This window comes from Somniosus microcephalus, chromosome 9 (assembly GCF_052327205.1).
Source record: "Somniosus microcephalus isolate GS21.2 chromosome 9, FLI_Smic_1.0, whole genome shotgun sequence".
In the NCBI taxonomy this organism is placed as follows: Eukaryota; Metazoa; Chordata; class Chondrichthyes; order Squaliformes; family Somniosidae; genus Somniosus; species Somniosus microcephalus.
Genome location: NC_140995.1, coordinates 17979008 through 17992747, shown reverse-complemented (window position 1 = coordinate 17992747; position 13740 = coordinate 17979008). Strand labels below are relative to the sequence as shown.

Genomic DNA, 13740 nt, shown 5'->3' with positions numbered 1-13740 from the left:
CAGCCCATTGCACACTGTTGCTGCTTGGCAAGGGCCATGGAGAAGGAGATGAACTGACGTCTCCTTTTGAAAAGGGCATTGGTCACCTGGCGGATGCAGCAATGCACGGCGAACTGGGAGATGTTGGAAATGTCCCCAGTAGCGGATTGGAAGGAGCCGGTGGCATAGAAGTTGAGAGCCACCGTCACCTTCACTGCCACCGACAGAGACGTCCTGCTTCTCAGCTGTGGCTGCAGATCACCGCCAAGCAGGTGGCAGATCTCTGTGACCACCTCCCTTCGGAATCGCAGCCTCTGAACACACTGCTCGTCAGACATGTTGAGATAGGAGAACTGCTGGCGGTATACCCTGGGTGGGTAAGGCCTCCTTTCCCGACACCTGTTGTCCCCTCTCTGTCTAGTCAGGGCTGCCACTCTCTCACGGCGTCTGTGAGCCCTTTGGATGCAATGGAGAAAGCCAGCGTTTGCACCCATTGCAGCCCCCATAATATGTTAGCAAACAATGATATGTCAATGAAGGCAAAGACAAGTGGAAAGCTGTGGCCTGAAGCCACAAGTACCTGTCCGAGTGTTGAGCCAAAGCAGAAAGCTCTCTACCTTGGTCTCTCTGCAAAGATCCGTTTCTCAAGAAGGAGTGCTGCGAAATGGCAGCCTTTGCTAGTGCAGGAGGAGTGCCCTTTAATTTGTGCCCCCCGCGCCCCGCATCGACTCAGCACCGTTCCACTCTACCAGTCGCTAGGGGCGCCAGGCGCACAATGGGGCGTCGCGACTGAATTTCCGGTTTAGGGCGCACAAAGGGCGTTGCACGAGGAAATGACGTCAGGATCTGCACGCGCAGCTGAGCGCGCGCAAAGACTTTGCGCTGCCACTAAATCGTGAGTGAAGTTGGGGAGAGGCGCAGATCGCGCTGCGCCCGGCCGCTAGCCGCCTAGCGCCCGACATCTACTCCTCCTAAGGCGCTACCGGCTGGCGCAACCAACTGAATTTCTAGGCCAAAGTGTTTTACGGGGCTAAAAATAAACTTATCTTTTTTTAAAGTATTTTTAAGTGAAAAATGAGTGAAAAAACTTTTTTAAAACTTTTTTTCAACTCTTATCCTGGTAAAAGCAGGCCTCACACCTGCTTTTACTAGGCATAAGATTTCTAAGGGTTTTCAGCAAGCGGAGGTTCTCCAGAAAGCGAAACTCTCCCCCCGCAGAGGCCCTTCTCCAGGGCAGGCGTCCAATCTGTCAAGAGCATTCTTGACAGCTCGGAAATGCCAGTTTTCAGCACATGCGCTTCGCATGCCTGAAACCGGCATTTCTAATGTCCCTACGGGTGTGTACACAGCCCGTACACACCCGTAGGTATCGGATTGGCTATCTAACAGAAGGCAGAGAGTTCGGATAAATGGTTCATTCTCAGACTGGCAATCAGTAACTAGTGGTGTTCCGCAGGGGTCAGTGCTGGGTCCCCAACTCTTTACAATCTATATTAACGATTTGGAGGAGGGGACTGAGTGTAACATATCAAAGTTTGCAGATGATACTAAGATGGGAGGGAAAATAGTGAGTGAGGAGGACAGAAAAAACCTGCAAGGGGACATAGACAGGCTAAGTAAGTGGGCAGAGATTTGGCAGATGGAATACAATACTGGAAAGTGTGAGGTTATGCACTTTGGCAGGAAAAATCGTAGAGCAAGTTATTATCTTAATGGCAAGAAACTGGAAAGTACTGAAGTACAAAGGGATCTGGGGGTCCTGGTGCACGAAACTCAAAAGGTTAGTATGCAGGTGCAGCAAGTGATTAAGAAGGCCAATGGAATGTTGGCTTTCATTGCTAGGGGGATAGAATATAAAAATAGGGAGGTATTGCTTCAGTTGTACAAGGTATTGGTGAGACCGCACCTGGAATACTGCGTACAGTTTTGGTGTCCATACTAAGAAAGGACATACTTGCTCTCGAGTCAGTACAAAGAAGGTTCACTCGGTTAATCCCGGGGATGAGGGGATGGACATATGAGGAGAGGTTGAGTAGATTGGGACTCTACTCATTGGAGTTCAGAAGAATGAGAGGCGATCTTATTGAAACATATAAGATTGTGAAGGGGTTGGATCGGGTGGATGCGGGGAGGATGTTCCCGATGATGGGTGAAACTAGAACTAGGGGGCATAGTCTTAGAATAAGGGGCTGCTCTTTCAAAACTGAGATGAGGAGGAACTACTTCACTCAGAGGGTGGTAGGTCCATGGAATATGCTGCCCCAAAAAGCTGTAGAAGCTACATCATTACATAAATTTAAAACCGAAATAGACAGTTTCCTAGAAGTAAAGGGAATTAAAGGTTACGGGGAGCGAGCAGGAATTTGGACATGAGTCTAGGTTCGGATCGGTCATGGCCCTGTGGGTAGCGGAGCGGGCCCAGGGGCCGTGTAGCCTGATCCTGCTCTATTTCGTGTGTCTAATTCTGTTAGATTCAGGAGATGGTTCTGTGATAGTAGATTGGCGGTTAGGATCAGATCAGCCATGATCTCATTGAATGGTGGAGCAGGCTCGAGGGGCCGATTGGCCTACTCCTGCTCCTATTTCTTATGTTCTTATGGAATATCCGGCCCAATGGGTATAGTTAAAGTGCCAACTTCCGCCGAGGTCCTGCCCATTCCGATTTGCAGGATGGTGCCGATCGGAGCTCCCACCGGAAACAGGCGGGAGCCTCCTGAATATATGCTAATCATAAAATCATAGAATGATATGGCACAGAAGGAGGTCATTCTGCCCAACTTACCTGTGCCGACTCCTTGAAAGAGCTCTCCAATTATTCCAATTTCCCTGCCCTTTCCCCATAGCCCTGCAAATTATTCCCCTTCAAATATTTATCCAATTCCATTTTGAAAGTTATTATTGAATCTGCTTTCATCACCATTTCCCACATTGCAACAGTGACTACACTTCCGAAGTATCTCATTGGCAGCAAAGCGCTTTGGGACCTCCGGTGGTCGTGAAAAATTGTAGAATAGAATCATAGAATGGTTACAGCATGGAAGAAGGCCATTCGGCCCATCGAGCCCGTGTCGGCTCTCTGCAACAAATTTGACACCGTGGCACATAAGGAGAAATTAGGGCAGAAAGAGGTTGGTTTTAAGAAGCATCTTAAAGGAGGAAAGAGAGGTAGCGAGGCGGACAAGGTTAGGCAGGGAATTCCAGAGCTTAGGTCCTAGGCAACAGAAGGCACGGCCACTGTTGTGTATGTGCCTTTAAGAGAAGAACTGATTCTATACTGCAGTACCGGCAGTGACCACCCCTGTATATAAAGCCATAGCAGGCTTCTGCATTTCAGTCTTGAATTACTCCCTGTTCAGTAAATTCCTGTTTTATTGTTCTCCTGCAGTCTGAGTATTATTGATCCTCGGACACTACACTGGCGACGGGCAGGTTTGAATTCACCTGCAGTACTGCATCACCTCACGGGGATCTTTTCCCTGAAGAGAAGCTTCTTGGAGGTCGAAGTCAGAACGGCGGGCGTCGACCGTGGGCAACCGCCCAGGGATCCATCGGAGAGTTGCAGGGGAGGCTGTGGAGAGCTGGGCCTGGCTCCCCAGTCGAGGTGTTCCAGCAAGTCGTGCTGGTAGCAGGTAGTGTGCTGACCCTTCCGGACTGCGGCGGGCTCGGGCTCGATTGAGCGGCTCTGCAAAAGGGGCCGTGCAGCGTCGTCGGGGGGAAAAGAGAGAGAGGGTGGAGCGCACAGGGCGCGGTCGGTGCTCAAGAACAGGGCAGCGTGGAGAGGATAGAACGCGGGGAAGGAAAAGTGAGACGCGCCGAAGCCGCGGGTCGCCGCCATTACCCTGCAGAACGCTAGGAGCAGCGTGGCAGCAAGGGGAAGAAGGAAAAGTGCAGGAGGCGCCATTTTATTCCATTGGGGAAGAAGGAAAAGCGCAGGAGGCGCCATTTTAATTCATTGGTGAAGAAGAAAAAGCGCGGGAGGCGCCATTTTAAATCACCCAAGATGCCGAAAAGTGGCAGTATCACTGCTTTCGACAACGAGGTAGAAGACTGGACCACGTATGTGGAAAGAATTGAAGTGTACTGCGAGGCAAATGAGGTGGCCGATGGAAAGAATGCGTCGGTATTATTAAATTTGATGGGCGCGAGAACGTACGGCCTATTGCGGAATTTAATTACCCCAGCTAAACCAATGGAGAAAAGTTTTGAGGAGATTGTTAATATCTTACAGGAACACCTAAACCCTACACCGCTGCTGATAGCAGAAAGATTCAAGTTCCATAAAAGAAACCAGCACAAAGATGAGAGCAATGCTGACTATCTTACGGAACTACGCAAGTTATCGAAGCACTGCCAGTTCGGAGTAGGACTGGCAGACACCTTGCGGGATAAGTTTGTCTGCGGGCTCCAGAGTGAAGGAACCCAGAAACAACTACTTTCGGAAAAGGACCTGACGCTAGAACAGGCTTTCAGCGTGGCAGTATCCTACGAAGCAGCAGCACAGGGAGCTGCGGAAATACAACAGAAACCACAGGAATACAGCGCTAACGAAATGGCGTATGGAGCAGAAAAGTGCTATCGCTGCGGCAGAACAACCCATGATCAGAAGGACTGCTGGGTTAAGGACAAAGTATGCAGGCAATGTAGGAAAATGGGACACATAGCAAGAGTCTGCAGGTCGGGAAAGAAAACCAACACTACAAGAACTACTAAGGAAAAGTACAAGAAAGTAAAGAAATTGACAGACAGTAGTTCGGAAGATCAGGAGAGTGATAAGGACTCCGGGAGCAGGAGACTAAGTTGTCTAAAGTTCCACAACGTGATCGCAAAGGAGGATCACCGAACCATTTGGGTCACCCTCATGATAGCAGGGTCCCAGGTAAAGATGGAATTGGACACAGGATCAGCCCTAACTGTCATGAATCGACGAGACTATGAGCGGCTATTCTCACACATACCCTTGAAGGACACGTCCATTGTATTGAAGACATACACGGGGCAAAAAGTCTACCCCAGAGGAAAAATAAGGGTGCCAGTTGAATACAACGGCAAGGAAACACAGAAACTGTATCTGTATATACTACCAGATGGAGGACCACCATTATTGGGATGTGAATGGATCCGAAAAATACAATTGGATTGGCATTCCATTCAGGCGCTAACTGTGACTCATAAAAAGGATGATGACGTCACACCTGGACGACTGTCAAAAATTCTAACTGACGCGAAAGAGGTGTTCCAACAAGGACTTGGGACTCTAAAAGGAGTAACGGCAACGATAAAAATCGAAGATAACGCAAACCCAAAATTTTTAAAGGCCAGACCGGTACCTTACGCGATCCGCCAAGCCGTTGAAGCAGAGCTGGAGAGTCTGGAGCATTCGGGTGTGCTGTCCAAGGTGGACTGGAGTGAGTGGGCCACACCCATCGTTCCTGTAATGAAGAAATCATTGAGCAGCACGCCTGAGGAACCGAAGGAGGTTCGCATCTGTGGGGACTTCAAGGTAACTGTGAACCCAGTCCTGCACACAGTACAATATCCACTTCCACGGATAGAAGATATTTTCGCCTCACTATCTGGAGGGAAACACTTTACAAAGATTGATCTGGCCCAAGCGTATCTACAAATGGAGGTGGAAGTAGCGTCTAGGAAATACCTCACGATAAACACTCACAAAGGCCTTTACCAGTACAATCGACTGGTATTCGGGGTAGCTTCAGCCCCGGCTATTTGGCAGAGGGCGATGGAACAAGTCCTGCCAGGGATCCCGGGGACCCAGTGTTATTTGGACGACATCCTGGTTACGGGCGAAAATGACAATGAACACCTTGCCAACCTGGAGCAGGTGCTCACGAGATTACAGGAATATGGGCTACGAGCCAAACGCCCCAAATGCGAGTTCTTCAGGAGACAAATCTCGTATTGTGGCCACATGATTGATGAGGACGGGTTGCATAAGTCGCCGGACAAGATTGAGGCTGTAGTCAAGGCTCCAGCACCGGAAAATGTGTCGCAACTGAGGTCGTTCCTCGGGTTGGTGAACTACTACCATAAGTTCTTGCTGAATTTACCTACAATTCTGCACCCACTGAACGCCCTACTGCAAACTGGAGTAACATGGAAATGGAGTGATGAGTGTAAGCGTGCCTTTCAGAAATGTAAATGCCTAATCACTTCAAAAGAAGTATTGGCCCACTACAATCCAACACTACCGATTCGGTTAGCATGTGATGCGTCTCCCTACGGCATCGGAGCGGTGCTGTCACACAAATTCCCTGACGGTTCAGAGAGGCCAATAGCCTTTGCGTCGCGCTCGTTAACCTCAGCCGAGCGTAACTACGCCCAGATTGACAGGGAGGCCCTCAGCCTGGTGTGGGGGGTGAAGAAGTTCAATCACTATCTGCACGGGCAGAAATTCACCCTACTGACTGATCATCAGCCCCTGGTCTCCATTTTTAACCCAAAGAAGGGCGTTCCGGTGATGACGGCGCAACGGCTGCAAAGATGGTCACTTTTTCTAGGGGCACATCAGTACGACATAGAGTACAAGGGTACGAAACAGCATGGAAACGCTGATGGGCTGTCGCGCCTACCGTTGAGGAAGCACCTGCAGTGGACCCTGTTGAGATATTCCATGCGACCATAGTCGAATGTCTACCTGTTACAAACTCAAGTATAGAGAAGGAAACCCGAAATGACCCGACACTCTCTCGGGTCTATGATTTGACGGTGAAGGGATGGCCAGCACATGGCGACTCACTGTTGCCAGCATTCTCACCAAGGAGAGAACAGCTGTCAGTGTGCCGGGGGACCTTGATGTGTGGATCCCGAGTGGTAATTCCACCCAAGTTGAGAGATAAGAGTGCTCAATGAGCTTCATGAGGGTCATCTGGGAGGGGTAAAAATGAAGAGCCTAGCCAGGGCGTTTGTGTGGTGGCCGGGAATCAATAAAGAAATCGAGGATATGACCAAGAGATGCACAGGATGCCAGAAGGTCCAAAACGCTCCACCACATGCCCCGCTACATCCATGGGAGTGGCCCTCATCTCCATGGCAACGGGTACACATTGATTTTGCTGGTCCATTTATGGACTCAATGTTCCTAATCGCTGTGGACGCCCATTTGAAATGGCCAGAGGTCATCAAAATGCCCTCCACCACCACGGAGAAAACGATTGCAGTCCAACGGACCATCTTCGCCAGGAATGGCTTGCCAGAACAGATTTGCTCCGACAATGGGCCACAGTTTGTGTCAGAGGATTTCTGGAGGTTTCTGAGGAATAATGGGGTGAAGCATTACACACCTGCCCCATATCATCCAGCCACAAATGGATTGGCTGAGAGGTTTGTTCAGACCTTTAAAAAGGCCATAAAGGCAATGCATAATGACGACATACCACTACAACACAAGGTGGATAATTTCTTGTTTGCTTACCGGAATGTGACACATGCAGTCACCAACCAAGCTCCAGCCATAATGTTCTTCAACCGAAGGCTAAGATGTCGCCTGGATTTGCTCAAACCAAACATAAGACGAGATGTTGAGGATAAGCAATTCCAGCACATAAATGAGAAGCCAAACAGGAGCTTCAATATAGGGCAACCAGTCTTGGACTGCGACTACCGAACAGAAAAATGGCAGCCAGGAACGATATGCACACAGCAGGGACCACTAATGTACACAGTGGACGTTGGAGAGAGCATCGTGAGACGCCATGCTGACCAGATTCTAGAGTCACAGGAACAAGCCAAACCCATACCACGAGCAGGTGCACCTGGTAATCAACCCAAAGTACAGATTGCGTCTACCTCAGAAGCAGTGGTATTGGAAGCTGACGAACCAACCAATGACAATGAGCCAGAATCAACTCCGCCACAAGAACAGGATACTTGAGAAAGGCGCTATCCAGTCAAGATCAGGAAGCCTCCGCAAAGACTGAACTTATAAATGATTATTTCAGTTGATGTATATAGTACAGTGAAAATTGTAATTGTAATTAGTTATTATTTAGTTGTTAAATGAATGTTATGTACTGTTTATCTAAAAGGGGAGGAATTGTTGTGTATGTGCCTTTAAGAGAAGAACTGATTCTATACTGCAGTACCGGCAGTGACCACCCCTGTATATAAAGCCATAGCAGGCTTCTGTATTTCAGTCTTGAATTACTCCCTGTTCAGTAAATACCTGTTTTATTGTTCTCCTGCAGTCTGAGTATTATTGATCCTCGGACACTACAGCCACCAATGGCTGAGCGATTATATTCAGGGATGCTCAAGAGGGCAGAATTAGAGGAGCGCAGATATCTAGTGGGTTGTGGGGCTGAAGGAGATTACAGAGATAGGAAGGGGCGAGGCCATGGAGGGATTTGAAAACAAGGATGAGAATTTTGAAATCGAGGCGCTGCTTAAATGGGAGCCAATGTAGGTCAGCGAGCACAGGGGAGATGGGCGAACGGGACTTGGTGTGAGTTAGGACACAGGCAACCGAGTTTTGGATGACCTCAATTTTACGTAGGGTGGAATGTGGGAGGCCAGCTAGTACATCGACCCCCAGATCTCTCTGTTCCTGCAGTCTCTTTAAAATTGGACCATTTAGTACATACTGCCTCTCCTCATTCTTCCGGCCAGAATGCGTCGCTTCACACTTCTCTGCAGTAAATTGCATCCGTCATGTGTCTGTCCATTTCACCAGGCTTTCTAAGTCCTCCTGAAGTCTGTTGCTATTCTCCTCGCTGCTTACTACATTTTTGAGTTTCATGTCACCAGCAAATTTTGAAATTATGCCCTTTATACCCACGTTCAGGTCATTAATATATATCAAAAAGAGCAGTGATCCTAATACCGACTTTTGGCTGACACCATTATATACCTCCCTCCAGCCTGAAAAACAACCATTCACCACTACTCTCTGCTTTCCGTCTCTTAGCCAATTTTGTATTCATGCTGCCACTGCCCCGTTAATGCCATGGGCTTTAATTTTGCTAACAAATCTATTAAGTGGTACTTTATCAAATACTTTTTGAAAGTCCATATACACAACATCCACCGCACTACCCTCATCAACCCTCTCCGTTACTTCATCAAAGAACTCAATCAAATTAGTGAAACACGATTTGGCTTTAACAAATCCCTGCTGGCTGTCATTTATTACCCCATATTTTTCTAACTGCCAATGAATTGGGGGGTCAAATGATGTAGTTACAATCCCTGTTGCCACCTTCGTCTCTGTCCACCAGATTGCTGCCAATTCCTACTCCTGCCCAGCAGAAATCATGAGGCGGCCAAGTTGAGTGTACATTAAATGGATCCTCAGCTGCAGTCAGGGCAAGTTGGAAACAGGTTTGGCATTGATTTTTTACCGTAGTTGCTTGTGGGTCTTGAGGCTTAAAGTCTTCCATATTATTAATCTCTCTGCTGCTGTAAGTGCTGCAACACTGTTGTCCGCTGTTCTTCCCTGTGCTTCCTTTCACTTCTGAAATTTCCACCCCCTTCCCTTTAAGGTGCTGTTGTAGATCCTTCAAATACAGCCACCGCACCGAGTTTCCCAGCTCCAGATAGGCGAGCTGCTACAAGGAAAGCATTTCACTCTGGCAGCTTGCTAAATGTAAATGAGGCCTGACCATGAAAAGGCTTGGGCCCCATGCCGGTTCCTTCGGGTGGCTGCAGCGCTCGCCCTGCCCATTGCCCACCTAATTTACGCTGGATTTGAAAATTTGCTCCCACACCCCCGACTTCAATAATTTGAAAGCCCAACATATAAAGGGAAAATGTGTCAATAACTACAAAATGTTGGCAGGACTTTAAGCTGAGAAAGGAGAAATAGAGAGAGGAATAGATGGCGGACAGAAGGCTATATAGGAGAAATAAATGGTTAGTTTATCGCTTTCCGCTGTGGCGGAAAACGAGCGGCAGCCCTTCATACACCCCACCCGATTTTCATTTTCATTGACTTCTGGAAAGGAAAGCTGGGCAGGGTGTGTGATGGGCAACTGATCCACTGTCGCCCATTCTTGGCCACTGCCAAAAGTAAAAAAACTACCCCAAGGTTACCTGCTCTTAAAATGGAGAGAGTCCAACAACTTTCACCCTTGAGTCTTAAAGGAGATTGGGACTGACTTTAATGCAACCTTAACTGACATTGTCGCAATACCTTAAATTCAGCAGAGATTTCTGAGGATTGGAAAGTGGGGAGACTTCCAGGCATGTGCACACCTGGGACCTCAGCAGTTGACCCCATTAGGTTTATGAGGTCAGGGTGAGGTCCCTTCATTATCCTGCGAGACCCCCAAAACAAGCGCTCTACTCGGAGCTCCAACACGGCAAGAGAGCCCCAGGTGGGCAGAGGAAATGCTTCAATGACGCCCTCAAAGCCTCCTTGAAAAACTGCAACATCCCCACCAACACCTGGAAATCCCTGGCCCAAGACCACACAAAGTGGAGGAGAAGCATCCGGGAGGGCGCCAAACACCTCGAGTCTCTTCGCCGGGAGCAAGCGGAAGCCAAGCGCAAACAGTGGAAGGAGCGCATGTCAACCCAAGCACCCCACCCATCCGCCGCTTCAACCACCGTCTGCCCCACCTGTGGCAGAGACTGTCGGTCCCGCATTGGACTCATCAGTCACCTGAGAACTCAATTTTTAGCGTGGAAGCAAGTCATCCTCGGTTCCGATGGACTGCCTAAGAAGAAGAAGAGATCCTGCGAATGGCGGGCTATTAGGAGCACACCTAAGCAGCCTGACACAGTGGACAGGCTAGGAAGTCTGTTGTAACTTACCACTTACGGGAGGGAGTGCTGGGTCCTCCCCCAGAAACAAGTTAAAATTGCCCCCATTGGTCCTCTTTGTAAGGGGGCGCAGTTAATGATTTTTTTTTTTAAATCATCACTTCATTCTTCTAGACTGCAGGTGGACCTCACTGCTGCCCATTAGCTGAACGGTACACCTAGCCTGATTGGGAGTATCGCTGGCAATGTTATGTCAGGTTCTGTTGGGGGCCAGTGACCCCAGAACTCCTGACATAGGGAATCCTGCCCCCTCCTGCATGGATGACCATGGTTGGGACGGGCAGAGGCTCCACCCCCCAATGAGCAATCCACAGAACTCCAGGACCTGACACAAAATAAAGTTTCAAATCTGTTATAGAGAAAACCTGTGAAGTAATTTTGAGAGATCTGTGTGAACACCTAAGAAATGCAGAAACTATTAAAGGAAACTCAGAACTTGTTCGGTAACGGGAATTCAACAACAACAACTTGTATTTATATACCACCTTTAACATGGTAAAACGTTCCAAGGCGTTTATGTTCATGTTTAATTCATGTTTACCTAGAGTTCTGTCCAAAGACAAAAATTGACATGATGAAATGCCGTTGATATTACATACTTGAACCTTCAGAAAGCTTTTGACAAAGTTCCGCATCTGCAACTAAAAGCGAAGGATAAAAAGTTTGTTGAAAAAATGGGAGCAGAGGGTGACCGTAAATGGGAACTTTTCAGACAGAAGAGGGATTTTTAATCTGGAGAGGGCATCTCATGAATTGGTCTGGAGACCCTTGCTATTTTTTATTTAATTTAAATTTGGACAAGGGTATCCTAAACAAATTTTCCGCGCTTGCAGATTGCATCAAAATATCAAGAAGGAGTGCAAATGGGTTCAGAAAGATTTAGATCTCCTTACGTAACTGCACCAATAATTATCTGACGCTGCTGACTGCAGATAAGGATAAAATAATTCATATGAAGCAAGGAACCAAAAGAGAGAGTATAAGATCGATTTCCCAAAATGTTGCCCTCGGAGCACCTATTTCCCTGGGTGCAAAGGTCAGGAAAACGGGACAGTCACCTGGCTTAACATTGGCCTGGGATTTCCTGGGCTTCCCTGGGAGGGAGGGAGAGCTAGGCCTGCTCCTGCAATAGCTGCAGGGGTGACAGAGCCATTCTAAGGAGACAGGAGGGGATGTTCCCGACCTCTTGCCTAATTTTCCTGACGCAATCTCAACTTGCTACGCAAGGGTAAAGGCGCCTGTGGTGCTGTGGCCTGCCCCTGGTAGGGTTGCCAACCACCACCCCCCCCCCACCCCCAGGATTGCACTGGAGTCTCCAGGAAGATCCAGTACACCGCTGCGAGCAACCCAGGAGGGAATTTATAGGGGCAATGAAAAATGGTGCGTTTTCTAAATTTTCTTGTTTTTGCTAGTTATAAAATTGTTGGACATAGGCAAAAAGGCTGTTTGACTGACAGTCAATGATCATTCAATCGGGTAATGAAGAGTCTATTCGGTTTCCGATTGGCCTGGGGCGGGGGTGTACCATGAGGGTGGACATGTCGGGTGACCAATGGCAGGATGCGTGGTGGCGGGACGATTGGAGGCGTGAGGTCATGTGATGACACCTCCAGGAATATGTCCAACCAGAGTTGGCAACCCTAGCCCCTGGACACCTCTGACTAGAGGGTCTGCAGGGATCCTGGGGCAGGCCGAAGACTTCTTGACAACCACGCCACCATCCCCTGGCTGATGGAATCGGGACCTTTAGGTGCCAATCTCCAGGTCCCAATATCCAAGGGCCGGAGTGCAGTTGCATGGCTTGCGAAGCCTGCAATGGTGCCCTATTTTCCTGCACCTTCTACAAGCGCTAGGTCCTGCCAGGGAGCAGGTCCGTGCCAAGGGTGTCCTGGGCTGTGTAAACAGCCTGGGGCAGGAAATTCTGGCAATCCTGAGGATAGACAAGATCAGTGCATCAGGGCAGGGGGAGTACGAAAATCTACACTTAAGTATTACTTGACAAGTAAGAGGGATAAAACAAAAATCCAAATGTGATTCCTAATTATCTATCTGACTCAATGTAGATCACCATATGTAGGTCTGATCGCCTAATCACAGGAAGAATATGATTGCTTTACAAAGGGTAGGGACATGAACAGCAAACACATTCCAAACAAGAATTTAAGTATATGAGGAGAAGTAAAACAAGTGAAGCTGATTTTCTTTAGAAAAAAATGTTTGAGGTGAACTTATTGAAGCACTTAAGATTAACAAAATAATTTCAGGCAAAGTGTTCAAATACCAAGGGACATCAGTTAAAAATTAGAAACCCAAGAGGAAGAAAGTCAGGCAGAACTTTTTCACTCAAAGGATAAAGAAGTTGTAGAATACATTTCCAAGCAAATAGACGGTATCAATGGGTTTAAGATGGAGTTGGATGTATTTGTGGAGAAAGGAGGGATTGAGAGATACAACGAGAATGCAGGTAGGTGGGGGTTAATCTCTGAGAGGGGGATGGGCGTGTGGGTCTATTGTCCTTTTTTGTTCCTGAAAGTTCTTACACATTTTATGTGAGAACAAAGTCAAAAGAAATAGATAACACAAGAAAGAAATATTGGCGGATAATCATTATTAACATTAATGAACAGAAAATTGTTGGGCCATGAATTGGGTACGTGCCTGAAATTTCGATATGTGTTCCCGGTGCACAAAGTTCTGTTGTCACGGGCGTTGAAGACAAAAATGTTCCCACTGATGTGAAGACAAAAGAAAGAGAAGAAATATCAAACATTTCTAGTTGAAATTGAATGGCGTTAATGAACTCTTGATAAATACAGGAAACTCTCGATTTACCGGCACCTAAACCGGAAATCTCGGTTAACCGGCAAAATTCAGGAGTAGGTTCAGGTAAGTTTTATTACTTGCCTTCCTCGATCTGTTGCTGTGCAAGGGTGTGGCTGCAGCTGTTGCTAAGCTACAGAGACGCTTGGAACTTGTGGCCAT

At 47.9% G+C, this 13740-nt stretch overlaps 1 protein-coding gene across 1 annotated transcript in view; it reads left to right on the top strand.

Annotated features, from left to right (window-relative positions):
* Positions 1 to 13740, top strand: part of tpo (thyroid peroxidase) — a 180453-nt gene that overhangs the window by 75709 nt on the left and 91004 nt on the right. The window lies entirely within an intron of this gene.